At 43.2% G+C, this 27,583-nt stretch overlaps 5 non-coding genes across 5 annotated transcripts; all 5 read left to right on the top strand.

Annotated features, from left to right (window-relative positions):
- Positions 1 to 1,847: 1,847 nt before the first annotated feature.
- TRNAV-CAC (transfer RNA valine (anticodon CAC)) lies at positions 1,848 to 1,920 on the top strand. Its single transcript has one exon. It is a non-coding gene; the product is annotated as a tRNA-Val (tRNA).
- Positions 1,921 to 3,322: 1,402 nt separating this feature from the next.
- On the top strand, positions 3,323 to 3,395 carry TRNAV-AAC (transfer RNA valine (anticodon AAC)). Its single transcript has one exon. It is a non-coding gene; the product is annotated as a tRNA-Val (tRNA).
- A 3,945-nt stretch (positions 3,396 to 7,340) lies between these two features.
- TRNAF-AAA (transfer RNA phenylalanine (anticodon AAA)) lies at positions 7,341 to 7,413 on the top strand. Its single transcript has one exon. It is a non-coding gene; the product is annotated as a tRNA-Phe (tRNA).
- Positions 7,414 to 8,331: 918 nt separating this feature from the next.
- Positions 8,332 to 8,404, top strand: TRNAV-UAC (transfer RNA valine (anticodon UAC)). Its single transcript has one exon. It is a non-coding gene; the product is annotated as a tRNA-Val (tRNA).
- Positions 8,405 to 10,609: 2,205 nt separating this feature from the next.
- TRNAV-UAC (transfer RNA valine (anticodon UAC)) lies at positions 10,610 to 10,682 on the top strand. Its single transcript has one exon. It is a non-coding gene; the product is annotated as a tRNA-Val (tRNA).
- The last annotated feature ends 16,901 nt before the right edge of the window (positions 10,683 to 27,583 follow it).

Here is a 27,583-nt window from a genome sequence, read left to right on the forward strand (position 1 = left end):
ATCACCAAGAGAACTACGATTTCGGGTTTCTTTTTTGTTGACCATATTAGCAGAAAACATAATCCCATATTATAAAAATTCTGTTTGTTTCAAAATATATAGTTCCTTTAAATACAAAAGCAAACAACTAAACTATGTGGAAAAAAGTAACACATTCAATGTAAACTTCCTTTTAAGCAAAATCCCTTTGTAGGAATAAAACTGGTAAAATATGTAATAAAAATTGTAAATGTTTCATTAACCAAAAATACTTTCCTTCAGCAATAAAAAGGCCCCGTCAGTCACAATTCTGCTCTGCTAGCCAATACACAGTAACTTTCCATCAGGTTTCATAGAGTAGTGGTCATCACGTCTGCTTAACACGCAGAAGGTCCTTCGTTCAATCCCCAGTAAAACCAATCTGTTCTTGGTGTAGAAATAATACTCAATTAAACTACAATATGTGAAGTTCTTGGCTTTGTTGCCGAAGGATGGAATGTTTTGGCTTCCATCCCCAACAGAGCAACGAATTAGTTTTTTTTTTCCCTGGCGGTCATCACAAAGAGAACTACGATTTTGGGTTTCTTTTTTATTGACCATTTTAGCAGAAAACATAATCCCATATTATAAAAATCCTATTTGTTTCAAAATATCTAGTTCCCATAAATACAAAAGCAAAAGACCAAACTATGGAGAAAAAAGTAACACATTCAATATAAACTTCAATTTAAGCAAAATCCCTTTGTAGGAATAAAACTGGTAAAATATGTAATAATAATTGTAAATGTTTCATTAACCAAAAATACTTTCCTTCAGCAATAAAAAGGCCCCGTCAGTCACAATTCTGCTCTGCTAGCTAATACACAGTAACTTTTCGCCAGGTTTCATAGTGTAGTGGTCATCATTTATGCTTAACACGCAGAAGGTCCTGGGTTCAATCCCCAGTGAAACCAATCTGTTCTTAGTGTTGAAATAATACGCTATCCAACTCCAATATATGAAGTTCTCGGCTTTGTTGCCGAATGACGGTATGTTTTGGCTTCCATCACAAACAGAACTACAAATTATTTTTTTTTTTCCCCTGGCGGTCAAAACTCGTCTCTAAATTCCATTACTTTGCAGGATTTCACAGGTTTCATAGTGTAGTCGTCATCACATCTACTTCACACGCAGAAGGTCCTGGGTTCAATCCCCAGTAAAAACAAGCCATTTTTTCTGTTGAAGTAATTTGCTATCAACCTGTAACATATGAAATTCTTTGTTTTGTTGCCAACTGATAATATATTTTGGCTTCCATCACCAAGAGAACTACGATTTTGGGTTTCTTTTTTATTGACCATTTTAGCATAAAACATAATCCCATATTATAAAAATCCTGTTTGTTTCAAAATATATAGTTCCTTTAAATACAAAAGCAAACAACTAAACTATGGGGAAAAAGTAACATATTCAATGTAAACTTCCTTTTAAGCAAAATCCCTTTGTAGGAATAAAACTGGTAAAATATGTAATAAAAATTGTAAATGTTTCATTAACAAAAAATACTTTCCTTCAGCAATAAAAAGGCCCCGTCAGTGACAATTCTGCTCTGCTAGCCAATACACAGCAGTTTTCCATCAGGTTTCATAGAGTAGTGGTCATCACGTCTGCTTAACACGCAGAAGGTCCTGCGTTCAATCCCCAGTAAAACCAATCTGTTCTTGGTGTTGAAATAATACTCAATTAAACTACAATATATGAAGTTCTTGGCTTTGTTGCCGAATAACGGGATGTTTTAGCTTCCATCACCAACAGAGCTACGAATTTGTTTTTTTTCCCCTGGCGGTCAAAACTTGTCTCTAATTGCCATTACTTTGCAGGCTTTCAAAGGTTTCATAGTGTAGTGGTCATCACGTCTGCTTCACACGCAGAAGGTCCTGGGTTCAATCCCCAGTGAAACCAATCTGTTTTTGGTGTTAAAGTAATTTCCTATCGACTTGTAATATGTAAAATTCTTGGTTTCGTTGCCAAATGACAATTCATTTTGGCTTCTATCACAAAGAGAACTACGATTTTGGGTTTCTTTTTTATTGACCATTTTAGCAGAAAACATAATCCCATATTATAAAAATCCTGTTTGTTTCAAAATATATAGTTCCTTTAAATACAAAAGCAAACAACTAAACTATGTGGAAAAAAGTAACACATTCAATGTAAACTTCCTTTTAAGCAAAATTCCTTTGTAGGAATAAAACTGGTAAAATATGTAATAAAAATTGTAAATGTTTCATTAACAAAAAATACTTTCTTCAGCAATAAAAAGGCAACGTCAGTCACAATTCTGCTCTGCTAGCCAATACACAGTAACTTTCCATCAGGTTTCATAGAGTAGTGGTCATCATGTCTGCTTAACGTGCGGAAGGTCCTGCGTTCAATCCCCAGTAAAACCAATCTGTTCTTGGTGTTGAAATAATACTCAATTAAACTACAATATATGAAGTTCTTGGCTTTGTTGCCGAATGATGGGATGTTTTGGCTTCCATCCCGAACAGAGCTACGAATTTGTTTTTTTTTCCCTGGCGGTCAAAACTCGTCTCTAATTGCCATTACTTTGCAGGCTTTCAAAGGTTTCATAGTGTAGTGGAAATCACGTCTGCTTAACACGCAGAAGGTCCTGGGTTCAATCCCCAGTGAAACCCATGTGTTCTTGGTGTTGAAATAATCCCCTATCATCCTGCAGTATATAAAGTTCTTGGCTTTGTTGCCGAATAACGGGATGTTTTAGCTTCCATCACGAACAGAGCTACGAATTTGTTTTTTTTCCCCTGGCAGTCAAAACTCGTCTCTAATTGCCATTACTTTGCAGAACTTCAAAGGTTTCATAGTGTAGTGGTCATCACGTCTGCTTCACACACAGAAGGTCCTGGGTTCAATCCCCAGTGAAACCAATCCGTTTTTGGTGTTGAAGTAATTTCCTATCGACTTGTAATATGTGAAATTCTTGGTTTCGTTGCCAAATGACAATACATTTTGGCTTCCATCACAAAGAGAACTACAATTTTGGGTTTCTTTTTTATTGACCATTTTAGCAGAAAACATAATCCCATATTATAAAAATCCTATTTGTTTCAAAATATATAGTTCCCATAAATAAAAAAGCAAAAGACCAAACTATGGAGAAAAAAGTAACACATTCAATATAAACTTCAATTTAAGCAAAATCCCTTTGTAGGAATAAAACTGGTAAAATATGTAATAATAATTGTAAATGTTTCATTAACCAAAAATACTTTCCTTCAGCAATAAAAAGGCCCCGTCAGTCACAATTCTGCTCTGCTAGCCAATACACAGTAACTTATCGTCAGGTTTCATAGTGTAGTGGTCATCACATCTGCTTAACACGCAGAAGGTCCTGGGTTCAATCCCCAGTGAAACCAATCTGTTCTTAGTGTTGAAATAATACGCTATCCAACTACAATATATGAAGTTCTCGCCTTTGTTGCCGTATGACGGGATGTCTTGGCTTCCATCACAAACAGAACTACAAATTATTATTTTTTTCCCCTGGCGGTCAAAACTCGTCTCTAAATGCCATTACTTTGCAGAATTTCACAAGTTTCGTAGTGGAGTCGTCATCACGTCTACTTCACACGCAGAAGGTCCTGGGTTCAATCCACAGTAAAAACAAGCCGTTTTCGCTGTTGAAGTAATTTGCTATCAACCTGTAACATATGAAATTCTTTGTTTTGTTGCCAACTGATAATTTATTTTGGCTTTTATTACCAAGAGAACTACGATATTGGGTTTCTTTTTTATTGACCATTTTAGCAGAAAACATAATCCTATATTATAAAAATCCTGTTTGTTTCAAAATACATAGTTCCTTTAAATACAAAAGCAAACAACTAAACTATGTGGAAAAAAGTAACACATTCAATGTAAACTTTCTTTTAAGCAAAATCCCTTTGTAGGAATAAAACTGGTAAAATATGTAATAAAAATTGTAAATGTTTCATTAACAAAAAATACTTTCTTCAGCAATAAAAAGGCCCCGTCAGTCACAATTCTGCTCTGCTAGCCAATACACAGTAACTTTCCATCAGGTTTCATAGAGTAGTGGTCATCACGTCTGCCTAACGCGCAGAAGGTCCTGCGTTCAATCCCCAGTAAAACCAATCTGTTCTTGGTGTTGAAATAATACTCAATTAAACTACAATATATGAAGTTCTTGGCTTTGTTGCCGAATTATGGGAAGTAATTTGATATAAACCTGTAACATATGAAATTCTTTCTTTTGTTGCCAACTGATAATATATTTTGGCTTCCATCACCAAGAGAACTACGATTTTGGGTTTCTTTTTTATTGACCATTTTAGCAGAAAACATAATCCCATATTATAAAAATCCTGTTTGCTTCAAAATATATAGTTCCTTTAAATACAAAATCAAACAACTAAACTATGTGGAAAAAAGTAACACAGTCAATGTAAACTTCCTTTTAAGCAAAATCCCTTTGTAGGAATAAAATTGGTAAAATATGTAATAAAAATTGTAAATGTTTCATTAACCAAAAATACTTTCCTTCAGCAATAAAAAGGCCCCGTCAGTCACAATCCTGCTCTGCTAGCCAATACACAGTAACTTTCCATCAGGTTTCATAGAGTAGTGGTCATCACGTCTGCTTAACACGCAGAAGGTCCTGCATTCAATCCCTAGTAAAACCAATCTGTTCTTGGTGTTGAAATAATACTTAATTAAACTACAATATATGAAGTTCTTGGCTTTGTTGCCGAATAACGGGATGTTTTAGCTTCCATCACCAACAGAGCTACGAATTTGTTTTTTTTCCCCTAGCGGTCAAAACTCGTCTCTAATTGCCATTATTTTGCAGGATTTCAAAGGTTTCATAGTGTAGTGGTCATCACGTCTGCTTCACACGCAGAAAGTCCTGTGTTCAATCCCCAGTGAAACCAATCTGTTTTTGGTGTTGAAGTAATTTCCTATCGACTTGTAATATGTGAAATTCTTGGTTTCGTTGCCAAATGACAATACATTTTGGCTTCCATCACCAAGAGAACTACGATTTTGGGATTCTTTTTTATTGACCATTTTAGCAGAAAACATAATCCCATATTATAAAAATCCTATTTGTTTCAAAATATATAGTTCCCATAAATGCAAAAGCAAAAGACCAAACTATGGAGAAAAAAGTAACACATTCAATATAAACTTCAATTTAAGCAAAATCCCTTTGTAGGAATAAAACTGGTAAAATATGTAATAATAATTGTAAATGTTTCATTAACCAAAAATACTTTCCTTCAGCAATAAAAAGGCCCCGTCAGTCACAATTCTGCTCTGCTAGCCAATACACAGTAACTTTTTTGTCAGGTTTCATAATGTAGTGGTCATCACGTCTGCTTAACACGCAGAAGGTCCTGGGTTCAATCCCCAGTGAAACCCATCTGTTCTTAGTGTTGAAATCATAAGCTATCCAACTACAATATATGAAGTTCTCGGCATTGTTGCCGAATGACGGTATGTTTTGGCTTCCATCACAAACAGAACTACAAATAATTTTTTTTTTTTCCCCTGGCGGTCAAAACTCGTCTCTAAATGCTATTACTTTGCAGGATTTCACAGGTTTCATAGTGGAGTGGTCATCACGTCTACTTCACATGCAGAAGGTCCTGGGTTCAATCCCCAGTAAAAACAAGCCGTTTTCGCTGTTGAAGTAATTTGCTATCAACCTGTAATATATGAAATTCTTGGTTTTATTGCCAACTGATAATATATTTTGGCTTCCCTCACCAAGAGAACTACGATTTTGGGTTTATTTTTTATTGACAATTTTAGCAGAAAACATAATCCCATATTATAAAAATCCTGTTTGTTTCAAAATATATAGTTCCTTTAAATACAAAAGCAAACAACTAAACTGTGTGGAAAAAAGTAAAACATTCAATGTAAACTTCCTTTTAAGCAAAATCTTTTTGTAGGAATAAAACTGGTAAAATATGTAATAAAAATTGTAAATGTTTCATTAACCAAAAATACTTTCCTTCAGCAATAAAAAGGCCCCGTCAGTCACAATTCTGCTCTGCTAGCCAATACACAGTAACTTTCCATCAGGTTTCACAGAGTAGTGGTCATCACGTCTGCTTAACACGCAGAAGGTCCTGCGTTCAATCCCCAGTAAAACCAATCTGTTCTTGGTGTAGAAATAATACTCAATTAAACTACAATATATGAAGTTCTTGGCTTTGTTGCCGAAGGATGGAATGTTTTGGCTTCCGTTCCCAACAGAGCTACGAATTTGTGATGGAATTTTGGCTTCCATCACAAAGAGAACTACGATTTTGGGTTTCTTTTTTATTCACCATTTTAGCAGAAAACATAATCCCATATTATATATATAGTTCCTTTAAATACAAAAGCAAACAACTAAACTATGTGGAAAAAAGGAACACATTCAATATAAACTTCCTTTTAAGCAAAATCCCTTTGTAGGAATAAAACTGGTAAAATATGTAATAATAATTGTGTTTCATTAACCAAAAATACTTTCCTTCAGCAATAAAAAGGCCCCGTCAGTCACAATTCTGCTCTGCTAGCCAATACACAGTAACTTTTCATCAGGTTTCATAGTGTAGTGGTCATCACGTCTGCTTAACACGCAGAAGATCCTGCGTTTAATCCCCAGTGAAACCAATCTGTTCTTAGTGTTGAAATAATACGCTATCCAACTCCAATATATGAAGTTCTCGGCTTTGCAGCACAATGACGAGATGTTTTGGCTTCCATCACAAACAGAACTACAAATTATTATTTTTTTTTTTTCCCCTGGCGGTCAAAACTCGTCTCTAAATGCCATTACTTTGCAGGATTTCACAGGTTTCATAGTGGAGTCGTCAACACGTCTACTTCACACTCAGAAGGTCCTGGGTTCAATCCCCAGTAAAAACAAGCCGTTTTTGCTGTTGAAGTAATTTGCTATCAACCTGTAACATATGAAATTCTTTGTTTTGTTGCCAACTGATAATATATTTTGGCTTCCATCACCAAGAGAACTACGATTTTGGGTTTCTTTTTTATTGACCATTTTAGCAGAAAACATAATCCCATATTATAAAAATCCTATTTGTTTCAAAATATATAGTTCCCATAAATACAAAAGCAAAAGACCAAACTATGGAGAAAAAAGTAACACATTCAATATAAACTTCAATTTAAGCAAAATCCCTTTGTAGGAATAAAACTGGTAAAATATGCAATAATAATTGTAAATGTTTCATTAACCAAAAATACTTTCCTTCAGCAATAAAAAGGCCCCGTCAGTCACAATTCTGCTCTGCTAGCCAATACACAGGAACTTTTCGTCAGGTTTCATTTTGTAGTGGTCATCACGTCTGCTTAAAACGCAGAAGGTCCTGGGTTCAATCCCCAGTGAAACCAATCTGTTCTTAGAGTTGAAATAATACGCTATCCAACTACAATATATGAAGTTCTCGGCTTTGTTGCCGTATGCCAGGATGTTTTAGCTTCCATCACCAACAGAACTACAAATTATTATTTTTTTTCCCCTGGCGGTCAAAACTCGTCTCTAAATGCCATTACTTTGCAGGATTTCACAGGTTTCATAGTGGAGTCGTCATCACGTCTACTTCACATGCAGAAGGTCCTGGGTTCAATCCCCAGTAAAAACAAGCTGTTTTCGCTGTTGAAGTAATTTGCTATCAACCTGTAGTATATGAAATTCTTGGTTTTGTTGCCAACTGATAATTTATTTTGGCTTCCCTCACCAAGAGAACTACGATTTTGGGTTTCTTTTTTATTGACCATTTTAGCAGAAAACATAATCCCATATTATAAAAATCCTGTTTGTTTCAAAATATATAGTTCCTTTAAATACAAAAGCAAACAACTAAACTATGTGGAAAAAAGTAACACATTCAATGTAAACTTCCTTTTAAGCAAAATCCCTTTGTAGGAATAAAACTGGTAAAATATGTAATAAAAATTGTAAATGTTTCATTAACTAAAAATACTTTCCTTCAGCAATAAAAAGGCCCCGTCAATCACAATTCTGCTCTGCTAGCCAATACACAGTAATTTTCCATCAGGTTTCATAGAGTAGTGGTTTTCACGTCTGCTTAACACGCAGAAGGTCCTGTATTCAATCCCCAGTAAAACCAATCTGTTCTTGGTGTTGAAATAATACTCAATTAAACTACAATATATGAAGTTTTTGGCTTTGTTGCCGAATGATGGGATGTTTTGGCTTCCATCCCCAACAAAGATACGAATTTGTTTTTTTTTTTCCCTGGCGGTCAAAATTCGTCTCTAATTGCCATTACTTTGCAGGCTTTCATAGGTTTCATAGTGTAGTGGAGATCACGTCTGCTTTACACGCAGAAGGTCCTGGGTTCAATCCCCAGTGAAACCCATGTGTTCTTAGTGTTGAAATAATCCCCTATCAACCTGCAGTATATAAAGTTCTTGGCTTTGTTGCCGAATAGCGGGATGTTTTAGCTTCCATCACCAACAGAGCTACGAATTTGTTTTTTTTCCCCTGGCGGTCAAAACTCGTCTCTAATTGCCATTACTTTGCAGGATTTCAAATGTTTCATAGTGTAGTGGTCATCACGTCTGCTACACACGCAGAAGGTCCTGGGTTCAACCACCAGTGAAACCAATATGTTTTTGGTGTTGAAGTAATTTCCTATCGACTTGTAATATGTGAATTTCTTGGTTTCGTTGCCAAATGACAATACATTTTGGCTTCCATCACAAAGAGAACTACGATTTTGGGTTTCTTTTTTATTGACCATTTTAGCAGAAAACATAATCCAATATTATAAAAATCCTATTTGTTTCAAAATATATAGTTCCCATAAATACAAAAGCAAAAGACCAAACTATGAAGAAAAAAGTAACACATTCAATATAAACTTCAATTTAAGCAAAATCCCTTTGTAGGAATAAAACTGGTAAAATATGTAATAATAATTGTAAATGTTTCATTAACCAAAAATACTTTCCTTCAGCAATAAAAAGGCCCCGTCAGTCACAATTCTGCTCTGCTAGGCAATACACAGGAACTTTTCGTCAGGTTTCATAGTGTAGTGATCATCACGTCTGCTTAACATGCAGAAGGGCCTGGGTTCAATCCCCAGTGAAACCAATCTGTTCTTAGTGTTGAAATAATACGCTATCCAACTACAATATATGAAGTTCTCGGCTTTGTTGCCGTATGACGGGATGTTTTGGCTTCCATCACAAACAGAACTACAAATTATTATTTTTTTTCCCCTGGCGGTCAAAAGTCGTCTTTAAATGCCATTACTTTGCAGGATTTCACAGGTTTCATAGTGGAGTCGTCATCACGTCTACTTCACACGCAGAAGGTCCTGGGTTCAATCCCCAGTAAAAACAAGCCGTTTTTGCTGTTGAAGTAATTTGCTATCAACCTGTAACATATGAAATTCTTTGTTTTGTTTCCAACTGATAATATATTTTGGCTTTTATCACCAAGAGAACTACGATTTTGGGTTTCTTTTTTATTGACCATTTTAGCAGAAAACATAATCCCATATTATATAAATCCTGTTTGTTTCAAAATATATAGTTCCTTTAAATACAAAAGCAAACAACTAAACTATGTGGAAAAAAGTAACACATTCAATGTAAACTTCCTTTTAAGCAAATTCCCTTTGTAGGAATAAAACTGGTAAAATATGTAATAAAAATTGTAAATGTTTCATTAACAAAAAATACTTTCCTTCAGCAATAAAAAGGCCCCGTCAGTCACAATTCTGCTCTGCTAGCCAATACACAGTAACTTTCCATCAGGTTTCATAGAGTAGTGGTCATCACGTCTGCTTAACACGCAGAAGGTCCTGCGTTCAATCCCCAGTAAAACCAATCTGTTCTTGATGTTGAAATAATACTCAATTAAGCTACAATATATGAAGTCCTTGGCTTTGTTGCCGAATTATGAGAAGTAATTTGCTATCAACCTGTAACGTATGAAATTCTTTCTTTTGTTGCCAACTGATAATATATTTTGGCTTCCATCACCAAGAGAACTACGATTTTGGGTTTCTTTTTTATTGACCATTTTAGCAGAAAACATAATCCCATATTATAAAAATCCTGTTTGTTTCAAAATATATAGTTCCTTTAAATACAAAAGCAAACAACTAAACTATGTGGAAAAAAGTAACACATTCAATGTAAACTTCCTTTTAAGCAAAATCCCTTTGTAGGAATAAAACTGGTAAAATATGTAATAAAAATTGTAAATGTTTCATTAACCAAAAATACTTTCCTTCAGCAATAAAAAGGCCCCGTCAGTCACAATTCTGCTCTGCTAGCCAATACACAGTAACTTTCCATCAGGTTTCATAGAGTAGTGGTCATCACGTCTGCTTAACACGCATAAGGTCCTGCGTTCAATCCCCAGTAAAGCCAATCTGTTCTTGGTGTAGAAATAATACTCCATTAAACTACAATATATGAAGTTCTTGGCTTTGTTGCCGAAGGATGGAATGTTTTGGCTTCCATCCCCAACAGAGCTACGAATTTGGTTTTTTTTTTCCCTGGCGGTCAAAACTCGTCTCTAATTGCCATTACTTTGCAGGCTTTCAAAGGTTTCATAGTGTAGTGGAAATCACGTCTGCTTTACACGCAGAAGGTCCTGGGTTCAATCCCCAGTGAAACCCATGTGTTCTTGGTGTTGAAATAATCCCCTATCAACCTGCAGTATATAAAGTTCTTGGCTTTGTTGCCGAATAACGGGATGTTTTAGCTTCCATAACCAACAGAGCTACGAATTTGTTTTTTTTCCCCTGGCGGTCAAAACTCGACTCTAATTGCCATTACTTTGGAGGGTTTCAAAGGTTTCAAAGTGTAGTGGTCATCACGTCTGCTTCACACGCAGAAAGTCCTGGGTTCAATCCCCAGTGAAACCAATCTGTTTTTAGTGTTGAAGTAATTTCCTATCGACTTGTAATATGTGAAATTCTTGGTTTCGTTGCCAAATGACAATACATTTTGGCTTCCATCACAAAGAGAACTACGATTTTGGGTTTCTTTTTTATTGACCATTTTAGCAGAAAACATAATCCCATATTATAAAAATCCTATTTGTTTCAAAATATATAGTTCCCATAAATACAAAAGCAAAAGTCCAAACTATGGAGAAAAAAGTAACACATTCAATATAAACTTCAATGTAAGCAAAATCCCTTTGTAGGAATAAAAGTGGTAAAATATGTAATAATAATTGTAAATGTTTCATTAACCAAAAATACTTTCCTTCAACAATAAAAAGGCCCCGTCAGTCACAATTCTGCTCTGCTAGCCAATACACAGTAACTTTTCGTCAGGTTTCATAGTGTAGTGGTCATCATTTCTGCTTAACACGCAGCAGGTCCTGGGTAGAGTTGAGCGCAGTTCGAGGTTCTCCAGTTCTAGGCTCGAGTGATTTTGGGGGCTGTTCGAGATCGAACTAGAACTCGAGCTTTTTGCAAAAGCTCGATAGTTCTAGATACGTTCGAGAACGGTTCTAGCAGCAAAAAGCAGGGCATTTTACAGCTATAGTGTGCAGGAGCCATCGCTGGCAGCCTGCCACAAGCTGGTAACCAAGATATACATCGGGTATCCAACCAAAGCGCTTTGGTTAGTAACCCGATGTTTATCCTAGTTACGTGCAGGAGGCCCACACTTCCCCGCTCAGCTCGCTCCGCCCCCTCCTGCCCGCGGCATGTACACACGTACACACGTATACACACACACACACACACACACACACACACACACACACACGGTCCTGCTCGGCTTACCTGCGGTCAGCCCGGGGGCAGCAGTCCTTGGCACTGGAAACTGTGGCTGCCGGCCCTTTAAGGCCCGCAGGCCACAGCGTTCACTGTGTTCTGCTGCATTGAGCATCATCTGTGGGCGGAGCTACCGCCCGGCGTCCTGCTCGGTCGCACAGATGAAGGAGTCACAGTGCCAGCCAGCGACCCCCAGCACATCGCTTCCCTCCGGCGCTGTGTGGGCCTTATCTGCACCGTGACCTTTTCAGTATGTGGGACATCACTCCCTCCCCGCCCCTCCCTGTCCCCCCTTGCATGTGTGGGCCCCGCAGAGCCGTGTGTGTGGCCCCCGGAGCCGCGTGTGTGGGCCCCGCAGAGCAAGGTGTGTGTTTGTATGTATGCATGCAGCAGAGCAGTATGCGTGTCTATATGTATGTATTTATGCAGCAGAGCAGTATGCGTGTCTGTATGTATGTATGTATATATGCAGCAGAGCAGTATGCGTGTCTGTATGTATGTATATATGCAGCAGAGCAGTATGCGTGTCTGTATGTATGTATATATATATGCAGCAGAGCAGTATACGTGTCTGTATGTATGTATGTATATATGCAGCAGAGCAGTATACGTGTCTGTATGTATGTATATATATATGCAGCAGAGCAGTATACGTGTCTGTATGTATGTATGTATATATGCAGCAGAGCAGTATGCGTGTCTGTATGTATGTATATATGCAGCAGAGCAATATGCGTGTCTGTATGTATGTATGTATATATGTAGCAGAGTAGTATGCGTGTCTGTATGTATGTATATATATATATATATATATGCAGCAGAGCAATATGCGTGTCTGTCTGTATGTATGCATGTATGTATGTATGCAGCAGAGCAGTATACGTGTCTGTATGTATGTATATATGTAGCAGAGTAGTATGCGTGTCTGTATGTATATATATATGAAGCAGAGCAATATGCGTGTCTGTCTGTATGTATGCATGTATGTATGCAGCAGAGCAGTATGCGTGTCTGTATGTATGTATGTATATATGCAGCAGAGCAGTATGCGTGTCTGTATGTATGTATATATGCAGCAGAGCAGTATGCGTGTCTGTATGTATGTATGTATGTATATATGTAGCAGAGTAGTATGCGTGTCTGTATGTAAGTATATATATATGCAGCAGAGCAATATGCGTGTCTGTCTGTATGTATGCATGTATGTATGCAGCAGAGCAGTATACGTGTCTGTATGTATGTATATATGTAGCAGAGTAGTATGCGTGTCTGCATGTATATATATATGCAGCAGAGCAATATGCGTGTCTGTATGTATGCATGTATGTATGCAGCAGAGCGGTATACGTGTCTGTGTGTATGTATGTATATATGCAGCAGAGCAGTATGCGTGTCTGTATGTATGTATGTATATATGCAGCAGAGCAGTATGCGTGAATGTATGTATATATGCAGCAGAGCAGTATGCGTGTCTGTATGTATGTATGTATGTATGCAGCAGAGCAGTATATGTGTCTGTATGTATGTATGTATGTATGCAGAAGAGCAGTATGCGTGTCTGTATGTATGTATATATGCAGCAGAGCAGTATGCGTGTATGTATGTATATATGCAGCAGAGCAGTATGCGTGTCTGTATGTATGTATGTATATATGTAGCAGAGTAGTATGCGTGTCTGTCTGTATGTATGCATGTATGTATGCAGCAGAGCAGTATACGTGTCTGTATGTATTGTAAGGATGCAATGTGGTAGATGGCCGGTATGTGTCACAGAGGGGGAAATCCTCTGTGATCTGAACCTGGAATGTTTCTCTGGGACTTGTAGTTCCATGAGGATTGTTGTACACATTCAGGGCTGGGTTCATGGGATGGTCAGAAGTGATGGGCGGGACTGACCATCCACATACCTCCCATACGTAGGTGTGTCTCATGGGATTTAATGGAGCTGTCGTTTGTCACATGATCTCTGTGTGCTGGTGGGAGCCCTCTTGGTTGGAGCACATGTGCAGGAGATCCTGTGCATACAGAGCTAGTGAGAGCTCTGAAATGTCAGGGAGCTGCAGAATCCACTGAGGCTGTGAGGAATTGGAACGTGTACAAGGGCCGGGATGTTGAGCCCAGTGTGAGAGTCTCCCTGGACTGGATGGAGGCAGACTGACAGCCTGCAAACCTACTGGCAGGTAACACCCCAGAAAGGGGACTATACTGGCTGATGCCAGAGAATGAACTGTATGAACAATCAGCAGTTTAAACAGACAGTGAGACATTGTCCTGTGGGAAAGTGGCTGTGGCCCATTACACTGCGTGGTTTATGAGGATGTGAATAAATCACCGAGATTCTTTAAGTGACAAAGTGCTTGTGTGTGTCTTGATCCCGCTGCCAGACGTGTGCCCCAAGACGTTCAGGGCCCAGGTCATCACATTATGGTGGAGAACGCGGGCATATGGCCTGGTTGCTAGGGGCAACACAGCCTGGTTGCTAGGGGCAACACAGCCTGGTTGCTAAGGGCAACGGCCTAGGACATATTCTTGTGGATACGGACTGCTTGCTGTGGATCGGCGGGTCCACGAAAACATTTTTTGAAGCGGTTTGCGGTGGATCGGCGGGTCCACGAAAATTGACGGCGCACTCAAGCAGCTTGCGGTGGATCGGCGGGTCCACGAAGTTCCGGGAAAGCTGAGCGACCATGAGTGGAGCCGCAAGCCTGGACGTTATGGAGGAGCTGTACCAGTTCCTTGTGTGTGGACAGCAGGAGCTGTCAGTGCGCAGAGATGTGGCAGCAGTGGACCAGTTTGTGAGTTCCCTTTTGGGGCCAGTACGGGCACAGGGTACCCAGGGAGATAAAGGGGAACGGTGTGAACTGGGATCTAAGGACACTGCAAGGAAGCCACAGAAAGCCCATAAAGGGGTGGTTGCCCATAAGGGGGTGGAGTCCCATAAAGGGGTGGTTGCCCATAAGGGGGTGGAGTCCCATAAAGGGGTGGTTGCCCATAAGGGGGTGGAGTCCCATAAAGGGGTGGTTGCCCATAAGGGGGTGGAGCCCCATAAAGGGGTGGTTGCCCATAAGGGGATGGAGTCCCATAAAGGGGTGGATGCCCAAAAGGGGGAGGAGTCCCAGAAAGCGGTGGTCCCCCAAAATGGTGCAGAGCATCCCAAATCCAAGGGTGAAGTGGCGAAGATGGACTGTAGCCAGGGACAACAGTGTTCATGCCACAAGTGCCCGGTTTGCGGTATAGACCACCCATCCGACGAGAAGCCACGTCTGTGTTCCGTGGAAGTGGATGGGGAATCTGTAACAGGGGTCGTAGACTCAAGGAGCTTGGTGACCCTGGTGAGGGCCACTTCTGATGTCAACTTGATTCCTGGAAGGAAGATCCACGTCAGCTGCACCCACAATAATGAGACAGAATACCCAGTATCCAGCGTGGTCATAAAGACAGCCAGGGACAGTGGTTCTCATGATGTTGGTGTAGTCTCAGATTTACTGCACCCAATTATTATAGGTTGGGACTCTAAATTATTTGTGCACTTGTGGAAGCAGGGGGACGTATCCGGTTGCTTGTGTAAGAGCCAGAACAGCCCAAAGGAAACCCTACCACATTGGGAGGTGAAAAGGGGTCCTTGTTGTGGAGTTATGTGTGGTAAGGAGGAGATAGTACCTTCTAAAATTGACTGTCCTAAGTTAGGGGTGACCAAAGAAAATGGACGGACCCAACTTGGTGACATAGGGACTAAGGGAATAACCAATAGTGTGACCGTTAAAAACGGGGTAGCTCCAGAAAGGGAGGCAGATATCTGGTTAAGTGGGGACATGATAGTCCAGGACGCCAGGGGGAGTGACGATGACTCCAGAATGGACACTGACTCTTATAAAAGGACAAGAGAGTGCAGTGAGGTACAGACAATTGAGAAGGGTAAAACCTCCTCCAGACGCCGGAGACGTAATAAGCGCCAAAAGCTTGTGCAAGGTATCCCGTCTGAGGGTACAGAGAAAGTGAAGTACCTGGTCGAGGAAAACGCATTGCCAGTAGCAACTGCTAAGGTAGAGTCAGACAGCGATGTCCTACACAAGAAAGAGGTATCAGAAACTGAACTGACACATTGTAACGACAGACATCAGCAGGGTGAAATGTCAAAAAATGAGCCAACCAAAGCAGTAATGGTGGTGTCTCCTATAGATTCCAAGCATGAAGCAGAAGGTCTGTCGGACAAGAGCACTGTAGGAGGTGAAATCCTAGAGGGTAATACAGGACAAGGAATCCTGGAGAAAGTTGGTGAAGTACAAATCCATAGAGGTCATGGTGAGCAGACCGGTAAATTACCCAGTGTTGGGGTGATGAAGGGTGAAAACGGGGCCAAAGGTCTAAGAGGAACAGAGTACCACGCTGAAGGGTGTGACACCCTTGCAGAAAAAAAGAGGACTGAATGTGACACTGCAGAGACCCGCAAGGAAGTTGAAGGTAACGCAGTGAAGACCCAAGAGACAGCTGGTGCTGCAGAAGTGAAAAGAGTCTCTGATGAGGTGAAGTCTGGACCAGAGGTCTTATCAGGAACTGATAGCCTGAGTGACCTGCCTGGTAAGACCAAGATGGAAGACATAGAGATTGTCTTGGTTAAGAAGAGTAGCAAACCCAAAGGCTCTGAGGCTGGAGCAGAACCGGAAGAGTGTGTAACTCAAGAGGTGGAGCCGTGCATGAGAGAAAAAGATAGATGCAAGAGACCAAAGGAATGGTCTAATTTCCTTGAAGGTCAAGAAACCGGTCCATTCTTTAAGTGCATGGTAGATGTGCCCGAAGACCTAAGAAAAGCCTGTGCCCATAAGTCGATGCATGAGACGTTTAAGAAGGCTGTAGGGGCCTGTGAAGTGTACTTTGCCCCAGAGACTTGTCGGTTGGTGGTGTGCTCTGCCAGTAATGTCACAAAGAAGCGGGTGGCTATCCTGAGTGACATGCACCTGCAGTGTCTTCGCACGAAATGGCTCATCTCGGCACAGATGGAAGAAGACACCAGACGCTTGGAGTGTATGAAGCAGCTCACTGCAGAATTTCAGGAAGTTGTGGTGGTGAAGAAATCATTAATTGGGCTCGCATTAAGAGCGCTGAAAAGTAACATTCAGCAAGCCAGGAAGGTTCCAGGTATTACAGCGATTGAATTAGAAGAGCACAGTGGAACATTCCAAATCTATGGGAAAACTGAAGAAGCAGTGAAAACAGCTCGAAGGCTGTTGGACTTTGTGGAAGAGGTCACACAAGTGCCCAGAGAACTTGTCAAGAAACTGATTGGCAGAAATGGAAGAGTCATGCAGGAGATGGTTGATACATCCGGTGTGACGAGAGTAAGACTTAAGGTTTATCATAAAGCCAGGTTACCCTGTGAAGTTGGTATGGTTCCATGTGTCATGGCGGGAACAAAGGAGTGTGTTGAAAACGTACGAGTTCTCCTAGAATACCGCCTGGGATACCTGGAAGAACTAAAGCAAATGGATCTTGAAAGACAGAAGATTGCAGAGACACTTTGTCAAGTGAGTTTGAGGTCACGACCGCTTTCGGGCCAGGGCCCAGAGAAGAAGTGTGGTCCACCTGATGAACTTGTTGCCTTCACTGGCAAGGGAAGTAGGTCCTGTAGGGAAAGGAGCCTAGGTCATAGAAGACCTACCTATAAATCAGGCTATGGCACAGACTCTGAAGGGTCCAAGCCCTCTAGAACAAAATCTGAAAGAAAAGATGGAGGGAGTGACTGGTCCATAGCCAAAAGTGGTGGTGGGAAAAGGCGGAGATGGAAAGGTGACCTAAGACGTCATGAGAGAAGAGGCCATAGTAGATTGGCAAACAGAGAGTGTGCAGGGTCTAGTTGGGGGAGATCTCCTGTCGGCTCGGTTGTGAGGTACCTGGACAAGAGCCCCTCTAGTGGACTGGTTAGCGCAGAGTCAGGCCGCACGGTAGTTTTGACTGATGGGGTGTCTCACTACCACACTGACCGTTGGAGACAGTTATGGAACGATATGTCGGACCGGCGGACGTGTCTGAGAAGAGGGTTCACTGAGGAGGGTTTGGTGACAGTGGCGGATGGTCGGTCAGGAGCAGAAACTCCAAGTTTTCGTAGAGGGCCCATTCGACTGGTAGGGTATGGTTTCCCTAATGCCCTGTCTCAGGGTCACTGTAGGTTGTCGAGTGTTCCACCCTACAAGTTGGAACAGAGGGGGGGGATATGTAAGGATGCAATGTGGTAGATGGCCGGTATGTGTCACAGAGGGGGAAATCCTCTGTGATCTGAACCTGGAATGTTTCTCTGGGACTTGTAGTTCCATGAGGATTGTTGTACACATTCAGGGCTGGGTTCATGGGATGGTCAGAAGTGATGGGCGGGACTGACCATCCACATACCTCCCATACGTAGGTGTGTCTCATGGGATTTAATGGAGCTGTCGTTTGTCACATGATCTCTGTGTGCTGGTGGGAGCCCTCTTGGTTGGAGCACATGTGCAGGAGATCCTGTGCATACAGAGCTAGTGAGAGCTCTGAAATGTCAGGGAGCTGCAGAATCCACTGAGGCTGTGAGGAATTGGAACGTGTACAAGGGCCGGGATGTTGAGCCCAGTGTGAGAGTCTCCCTGGACTGGATGGAGGCAGACTGACAGCCTGCAAACCTACTGGCAGGTAACACCCCAGAAAGGGGACTATACTGGCTGATGCCAGAGAATGAACTGTATGAACAATCAGCAGTTTAAACAGACAGTGAGACATTGTCCTGTGGGAAAGTGGCTGTGGCCCATTACACTGCGTGGTTTATGAGGATGTGAATAAATCACCGAGATTCTTTAAGTGACAAAGTGCTTGTGTGTGTCTTGATCCCGCTGCCAGACGTGTGCCCCAAGACGTTCAGGGCCCAGGTCATCACAGTATGTATATATGTAGCAGAGCAGTATGCATGTCTGTATGTATGTATGTATGTATATATGCAGCAGAGCAGTATGCGTGTATGTATGTATATATGCAGCAGAGCAGTATGCGTGTCTGTATGTATGTATGTATATATGTAGCAGAGTAGTATGCGTGTCTGTATGTATATACATATGCAGCAGAGCAATATGCGTGTCTGTCTGTATGTATGCATGTATGTATGCAGCAGAGCAGTATACGTGTCTGTATGTATGTATATATGTAGCAGAGCAGTATGCGTGCATGTATATATATATATGCAGCAGAGCAGTATGCGTGTCTGTATATATGTATGTATATATGTAGCAGAGTAGTATGCGTGTCTGTATGTATGTATATATATATGCAGCAGAGCAATATGCGTGTCTGTCTGTATGTATGCATGTATGTATGCAGCAGAGCAGTATGCGTGTCTGTATGTATGCATATATGTATGCAGCAGAGCAGTATGCGTGTCTGTATGTATGCATGTATGTATGCAGCAGAGCAGTATACGTGTCTGTATGTTTGTATGTATATATGCAGCAGAGCAGTATGCGTGTCTATATGTATGTATGTATATATGCAGCAGAGCAGTATGCGTGTCTATGTATGTATGTATATATGTAGCAGAGTAGTATGCGTGTCTGTATGTATGTATGTATATATGCAGCAGAGCAGTATGCGTGTCTATGTATGTATGTATATGTGTAGCAGAGTAGTATGCGTGTCTGTATGTATGTATATATGCAGCAGAGCAGTATGCGTGTCTATGTATGTATGTATATATGTAGCAGAGTAGTATGCGTGTCTGTATGTATGTATATATATATGCAGCAGAGCAATATGCGTGACTGTCTGTATGTATGCATGTATGTATGCAGCAGAGCAGTATGCGTGTCTGTATGTATGCATGCAGAGCAGTATGCGTGTCTGTCTGTATGTATGTATGTATGTATGCAGAAGAGCAGTATGCGTGTCTGTTTGTATGTATGTATGCATGTATGTATGCAGCAGAGCAGTATGCGTGTCTGTCTGTATGTATGTATGCAGCAGAGCAGTGTGTGTGTGTGTGTCTGTATGTATGTATGCAGCAGAGCAGTATGTGTGTGTCTGTCTATATGTATGTATGTAGCAGAGCAGTGTGTGTGTGTCTGTCTATATGTATGTATGCATGCAGAGCAGTATGTGTGTGTCTGTATGTATGTATGTATGCAGCATAGCAGTGTGTGTCTCTGTATGTATGCATGTATGATGTGTATCTATGTATGTCAGTGTATATGACTGTATAGATTTGTCTGTTTTATTAGAGATGAGCGAACCGGTCGCGGTTCGGCTCGAGGTTGGTTCGCCGAACGGACCTCCCGTTCGAGTTCGGTTCGTCGAACGTTCGACGAACCGAACTCGAACTGCATAGGAAACAATGGCAGGCAATCACAAACACAGAAAAACACCTAGAAAACACCCTCAAAGGTGTCCAAAAGGTCACAAACAACTCACAACACATGGGAAAGTGACAAGGACATATACTCATGCGAAAACAAAAGAGCTGGACAAGGAAAAAGAGTAGGACACACAGATATATGAGTATATGCAAGGAAACATCGATTCCATTATTGTGCAACTTGAGCCCTGCTCATTTTAGGCTTCCAATGTTGATAAATTGCCTGAGCTCGCCACGTACGTCTTGGGGATCTTGTCGTGTCCTGCAGCCAGCGTTCTCTCGGAACCTGTCTTCAGTGCTGCTGTGGGTCTGCTGGCAGATAAGCACACGTGTCTGTCCACTGACAATGTGGACATGGCTCTCAGAGGACTTTTCTTCCCCTGGGTCAGCCAGGGGACGGGAAAGGCACGCGTATTTTTGAGAGTGCTTCATGCAAAGCATCTTTTTCTTTTTCAAAAGGGGGCTCAACCGATGCCAGTCAAGTGGGGTGTGTGTGGCCCAGTTAGTGGCAACGAGGGAGACTGTGGTTGGAGTCCCCTCGCTGTGTTTCTAAAAGAACCAAGATGAACAAGTCATGGCTCTCAGAGGACTTTTCTTCCCCTGGGTCAGCCAGGGGACGGGAAAGGCACGCGTATTTTTGAGAGTGCTTCATGCAAAGCATCTTTTTCTTTTTCAAAAGGGGGCTCAACCGATGCCAGTCAAGTGGGGTGTGTGTGGCCCAGTTAGTGGCAACGAGGGAGACTGTGGTTGGAGTCCCCTCGCTGTGTTTCTAAAAGAACCAAGATGAACAAGTCATGGCTCTCAGAGGACTTTTCTTCCCCTGGGTCAGCCAGGGGACGGGAAAGGCACGCGTATTTTTGAGAGTGCTTCATGCAAAGCATCTTTTTCTTTTTCAAAAGGGGGCTCAACCGATGCCAGTCAAGTGGGGTGTGTGTGGCCCAGTTAGTGGCAACGAGGGAGACTGTGGTTGGAGTCCCCTCGCTGTGTTTCTAAAAGAACCAAGATGAACAAGTCATGGCTCTCAGAGGACTTTTCTTACCCTGGGTCAGCCAGGGGACGGGAAAGGCACGCGTATTTTTGAGAGTGCTTCATGCAAAGCATCTTTTTCTTTTTCAAAAGGGGGCTCAACCGATGCCAGTCAAGTGGGGTGTGTGTGGCCCAGTTAGTGGCAACGAGGGAGACTGTGGTTGGAGTCCCCTCGCTGTGTTTCTAAAAGAACCAAGATGAACAAGTCATGGCTCTCAGAGGACTTTTCTTCCCCTGGGTCAGCCAGGGGACGGGAAAGGCACGCGTATTTTTGAGAGTGCTTCATGCAAAGCATCTTTTTCTTTTTCAAAAGGGGGCTCAACCGATGCCAGTCAAGTGGGGTGTGTGTGGCCCAGTTAGTGGCAACGAGGGAGACTGTGGTTGGAGTCCCCTCGCTGTGTTTCTAAAAGAACCAAGATGAACAAGTCATGGCTCTCAGAGGACTTTTCTTACCCTGGGTCAGCCAGGGGACGGGAAAGGCACGCGTATTTTTGAGAGTGCTTCATGCAAAGCATCTTTTTCTTTTTCAAAAGGGGGCTCAACCGATGCCAGTCAAGTGGGGTGTGTGTGGCCCAGTTAGTGGCAACGAGGGAGACTGTGGTTGGAGTCCCCTCGCTGTGTTTCTAAAAGAACCAAGATGAACAAGTCATGGCTCTCAGAGGACTTTTCTTACCCTGGGTCAGCCAGGGGACGGGAAAGGCACGCGTATTTTTGAGAGTGCTTCATGCAAAGCATCTTTTTCTTTTTCAAAAGGGGGCTCAACCGATGCCCGTCAAGTGGGGTGTGTGTGGCCCAGTTAGTGGCAACGAGGGAGACTGTGGTTGGAGTCCCCTCGCTGTGTTTCTAAAAGAACCAAGATGAACAAGTCATGGCTCTCAGAGGACTTTTCTTCCCCTGGGTCAGCCAGGGGACGGGAAAGGCACGCGTATTTTTGAGAGTGCTTCATGCAAAGCATCTTTTTCTTTTTCAAAAGGGGGCTCAACCGATGCCAGTCAAGTGGGGTGTGTGTGGCCCAGTTAGTGGCAACGAGGGAGACTGTGGTTGGAGTCCCCTCGCTGTGTTTCTAAAAGAACCAAGATGAACAAGTCATGGCTCTCAGAGGACTTTTCTTACCCTGGGTCAGCCAGGGGACGGGAAAGGCACGCGTATTTTTGAGAGTGCTTCATGCAAAGCATCTTTTTCTTTTTCAAAAGGGGGCTCAACCGATGCCAGTCAAGTGGGGTGTGTGTGGCCCAGTTAGTGGCAACGAGGGAGACTGTGGTTGGAGTCCCCTCGCTGTGTTTCTAAAAGAACCAAGATGAACAAGTCATGGCTCTCAGAGGACTTTTCTTCCCCTGGGTCAGCCAGGGGACGGGAAAGGCACGCGTATTTTTGAGAGTGCTTCATGCAAAGCATCTTTTTCTTTTTCAAAAGGGGGCTCAACCGATGCCAGTCAAGTGGGGTGTGTGTGGCCCAGTTAGTGGCAACGAGGGAGACTGTGGTTGGAGTCCCCTCGCTGTGTTTCTAAAAGAACCAAGATGAACAAGTCATGGCTCTCAGAGGACTTTTCTTCCCCTGGGTCAGCCAGGGGACGGGAAAGGCACGCGTATTTTTGAGAGTGCTTCATGCAAAGCATCTTTTTCTTTTTCAAAAGGGGGCTCAACCGATGCCAGTCAAGTGGGGTGTGTGTGGCCCAGTTAGTGGCAACGAGGGAGACTGTGGTTGGAGTCCCCTCGCTGTGTTTCTAAAAGAACCAAGATGAACAAGTCATGGCTCTCAGAGGACTTTTCTTCCCCTGGGTCAGCCAGGGGACGGGAAAGGCACGCGTATTTTTGAGAGTGCTTCATGCAAAGCATCTTTTTCTTTTTCAAAAGGGGGCTCAACCGATGCCAGTCAAGTGGGGTGTGTGTGGCCCAGTTAGTGGCAACGAGGGAGACTGTGGTTGGAGTCCCCTCGCTGTGTTTTACATGCTTTTAGAAGGGCATGACATGGCTTGGAGGTTGACTTTCATCATATGCAAACTGTTGGCTACCAAAATGCTGCCTTTCCAACAACTGTGGTTATAGGCAATGAGGAACATACTGATGAAGATGAGACGCAGATACCCGATTGGGATGACAACTTAAATATTCGGTCAGGGCAAGAAGAAACTCGGTCTGAGGGGGAGGGGAGTGCAAACACAACAATTGATGATGAAGTTCTAGATCCCACCTACTGTCAACCCACAGTCAGACACTCGAGGAGGTCAATAGAGGCGGTGGAGGAGGATGCAACCGACGTCGAAGTAACCTGGCGCCTTCCTGGACACAGTCGGAGCACTGGTAGCACGTCTACAACTGCATCCTCAGCCACCACTCTGCCTCTGAGCATTATTCGGGGTGGATCAACAGGTCGCATGGCCTCTAAGCCTTGCCTAGCCTGGTCCTTTTTTGACATAAAAAAAGATCGTCCAAATTATGTGATCTGTAACATTTGGCATGGTTATCTTAGTAGAGGTCAAAACCTCAGCAGTTTGACAACTTCTTCCATGAATCGTCACATGAATAAATATCATATGGCCTGGTGGGAAGCTCACCGTGCTGCAATGCGGCCTAGTGGAGCCAACCATACACCGCCTGCCCCTTCCAGGGCATCCGCGCGCTCGTCATCTTCTAGGACTGTGGGGACAGCTGTCACACCTGTTTTTCCACCCACAACTTCCACCACTGTAACCGCAACAGGCAGTTTGCTTGGTAGGTCGTCAGTTGGTTTGGAAGGGGAAACAAGTGAGTGTGTACAGCTCTCTCAGACATCGATAGCACCAACTTTGGATGAAGGCAACATCATGTCTCCGCCTGCACTTTCCTCACAAAGCTGCATTTTTCCAGGGACACCCTACTCAACACCGTCTACACACAGCAGCCAGATCTCTGTCCCTCAGATGTGGTCAAATAAAAGGCCACTTCCTGCGACCCATGACAAAGCGAAGAGGTTGACTCTATCCCTCTGTAAGCTGTTGGCTACAGAAATGCTGCTTTTCCGCATAGTGGACACACAGGATTTTAGAGACCTTATATCTGTCGCTGTGCCCCAGTACCAGATGCCTAGTCGCCACTACTTCTCTAAGAAACGTGTGCCCGCGCTACACCAGCATGTCGCACACAACATCACCGCTTCCTTGAGAAACTCTGTGTGTGAACGGGTGCATTTCACCACCGATACTTGGACCAGTAAGCATGGACAGGGACGTTACATGTCGCTGACTGGGCACTGGGTAACTATGGTGATAGATGGTGAAGGGTCTGCTGCACAAGTCTTGCCGTCCCCACGACTTGTGTGTCAATTCTATGTCTGTCCAAGTTCCGCCACAGCTTCTGCATCCTCCACCTCATCTGTGTCCTCCACCTCCGCCCCAAGCCTGCCTGGTCAGGCCACCAGCGTTCTCACTGCGCAGAAGGAATCACGCACCCCTCATTACTATGCTGGCAGCAGAGCGCAACGGCATCAGGCGGTCTTTAGCTTGACATGTCTTGGGAATAAGAGTCACACAGCTGAGGAGTTGTGGTCAGCTCTGCGGTCCGAGTTTAATAAATGGTTGTCTCCACTCAACCTGCAGCCTGGTAAGGCCGTGTGCGACAATGCTGCAAACCTGGGTGCGGCCCTTCGCCTGGGCAAGGTGACACACGTACCTTGTATGGCTCACGTGTTGAACCTTGTCGTCCAGCAATTTTTAACACACTATCCCGGCCTAGATGGCCTTCTGAACAGGGCACGAAAACTGTCAGCTCACTTCCGCCGTTCAAGCGCCGCAGCAGAGCGACTTGCATTGCTCCAGAAGTCTTTCGGCCTGCCGGTTCATCGCCTGAAATGCGATGTGGCGACACGCTGGAATTCAACTCTCCACATGTTACAGCGACTGTGGCAGCACCGGCGAGCCCTGGTGCAATACGTCATGATGTATAGCCTGGGCCAACGAGATGCAGAAGTGGGGCAGATCACCCTGATGGAGTGATCTCAGATCAAGGACCTATGCACCCTTCTGCACAGTTTCGACATGGCGACGAATATGTTTAGCGCTGACAATGCCATTATCAGCATGACGATTACAGTCATTTACATGCTGGAGCACACGCTAAACACTATTCGTAGTCAGGGGGTGGGACAACAGGAAGGGGAGGAACTACAGGAGGATTCATATGCGCAAGACACAACAACATCACCAAGGTCCAGACGTTCATCATCACCAACGCGGCAGGCATGGGACCATGGGGGACAGGGATCAACAAGGGCGCATGGTAGCAGGCGACATGTTGAGGAAGGTGCAGGAGGACATGAAGATATGGAGGACGAACTGTCCATGGACATGGAAGACTCAGCAGATGAGGGGGACCTTGGTCAAATTTCAGTTGAAAGAGGTTGGGGGGAGATGACAGAGGAAGAAAGAACGGTTAGCACCTCTATGCCACAAACACAGCGTGGACTTGGTCCGCATGGCTGCGCAAGACACATGAGTGCCTTCTTGTTGCACTACCTCCAACATGACCCTCGTATTGTCAAAATTAGAAGTGATGATGACTACTGGCTTGCCACACTATTAGATCCCCGGGACAAGTCCAAATTTTGTGACATAATTCCACCCATAGAAAGGGACGCACGTATGCAGGAGTATCAGCATAAGCTGTTACTCGATCTTAGCTCGGCTTTTCCACCAAACAACCGTGCAGGTGAAGGGAGTGATTCTCCCAGTTGTAACTTGACAAACATGGGACGGCCTCGTCATCTTCAACAGTCTACCCGTACCAGTAGGACCGTATCTGGTGCTGGTAACAGCAATTTTATGGAATCTTTTCATAATTTTTTTAGACCCTCCTTTGCAAGGCCACCAGAGACAACAAGTCTGACACATAGTCAACGGATGGAGAGGATGATACAGGAGTATCTCCAAATGAACATCGATGCAATGACTTTGCAAATGGAGCCTTGCTCCTTTTGGGCTTCAAATCTAGAAAAATTGACAGAGCTCTCCAGTTACGCCTTGGAGATTTTGTCGTGTCCAGATGCCAGCGTTGTCTCTGAACGTGTCTTCAGTGCTGCTGGGTGTGTGCTGACAGATAAGCGCACGCGTCTGTCCAGTGACAATGTGGACACACTGACGTTCATCAAAATGAACAAGTCATGGATCCAGAAGGAATTTACTACCCCTGTGTCATCCTGGGGAGAGTAAATGCTTGTGGATTTGGAATGTGCTTGATGCAAATCAAAACATCCTGTTTGCAACTAGGGCACAAGTGCTGCCACTGATGGGGTGTCTGTGTGCCCAATTTTGGGAAAAAAGGTAGACTCCGCTTGGAGTAACCCTTGCTTGCTGTGTTTTTTAAAAATGATACAAGATGAACAGATCTGAAGGCAAGATGAAGGCAACATCATGTCTCCGCCTCCACTTTTCTCACAAACCTGCATTTTTCCAGGGACACCCTACTCAACACCGTCTACAGACAGCAGCCAGATCTCTGTCCCTCAGATGTGGTCAAATAAAAGGCCACTTACTGCGACCCATGACAAAGCTAAGTGGTTGACTCTATCCCTCTGTAAGCTGTTGGCTACCGAAATGCTGCCTTTACGCGTAGTGGACACACAGGATTTTACAGACCTTATGTCTGTCGCTGTGCCCCAGTACCAGATGCCCAATCACCACTGCTTCTCCAAGAAAAGCATGCCCGCGCTACACCAGCATGTCGCACACAACATCATCACCACTTCCTTGAGAAAATCTGTGTGCGACAGGGTGCATTTCAACACAGATACTTGGACCAGTAAGCATAGACAGGGTCATTACATGTCACTGACTGGGCACTGGCAAACTATGGTGAGAGATGGAGAAGGGTCTGCTGTACAAGTCTTGCCGTCCCCACGAGTTGTTTCAATCCTTGTTCTGTATGTAGAAGTTAATACACTGCTTCTGCCTCTTCAACCTCGTGTGGGTCCTCTACCTTGGCGCAAACCCTGTGTGGTCAGGCCACCCTTCCTTGCAACTGCGCACAAGGACTACCACACACCTCCTTACTATGCTGGCAGCAGAGCTCAATGCCATCAGGCAGTCAAAGTTTTACTTTGAAATGTATGGGAAATGTGAGTCACACCGCTATTCCAGAGAATAGTAGTCAGGCAGGGTCAAAACATTAATTGAGGAACAGGAACAGAATGGGACGGCCAGGACTTAATCAGAAAACAAGCAGAGGTGAAATGCGTATCGGCCAACAAGGTACATAAACAGCAAGCAGGAAAAGTAGTCAGGTAACAAGCACACAAAATCATAAAACTGAACTGGGGGTAAAATTAACCAGAGGTTCATAGCTATGTCTGGCAGTGGTCTGCAGACAGGATGGGCATAAAAAAGGGTGTGGTGTCTTCCCATTGGTTGTAGCTGAATGATGGTATTTCA

This window comes from Anomaloglossus baeobatrachus, chromosome 2 (genome assembly GCF_048569485.1).
Source record: "Anomaloglossus baeobatrachus isolate aAnoBae1 chromosome 2, aAnoBae1.hap1, whole genome shotgun sequence".
Classification (NCBI taxonomy): domain Eukaryota; kingdom Metazoa; phylum Chordata; class Amphibia; order Anura; family Aromobatidae; genus Anomaloglossus; species Anomaloglossus baeobatrachus.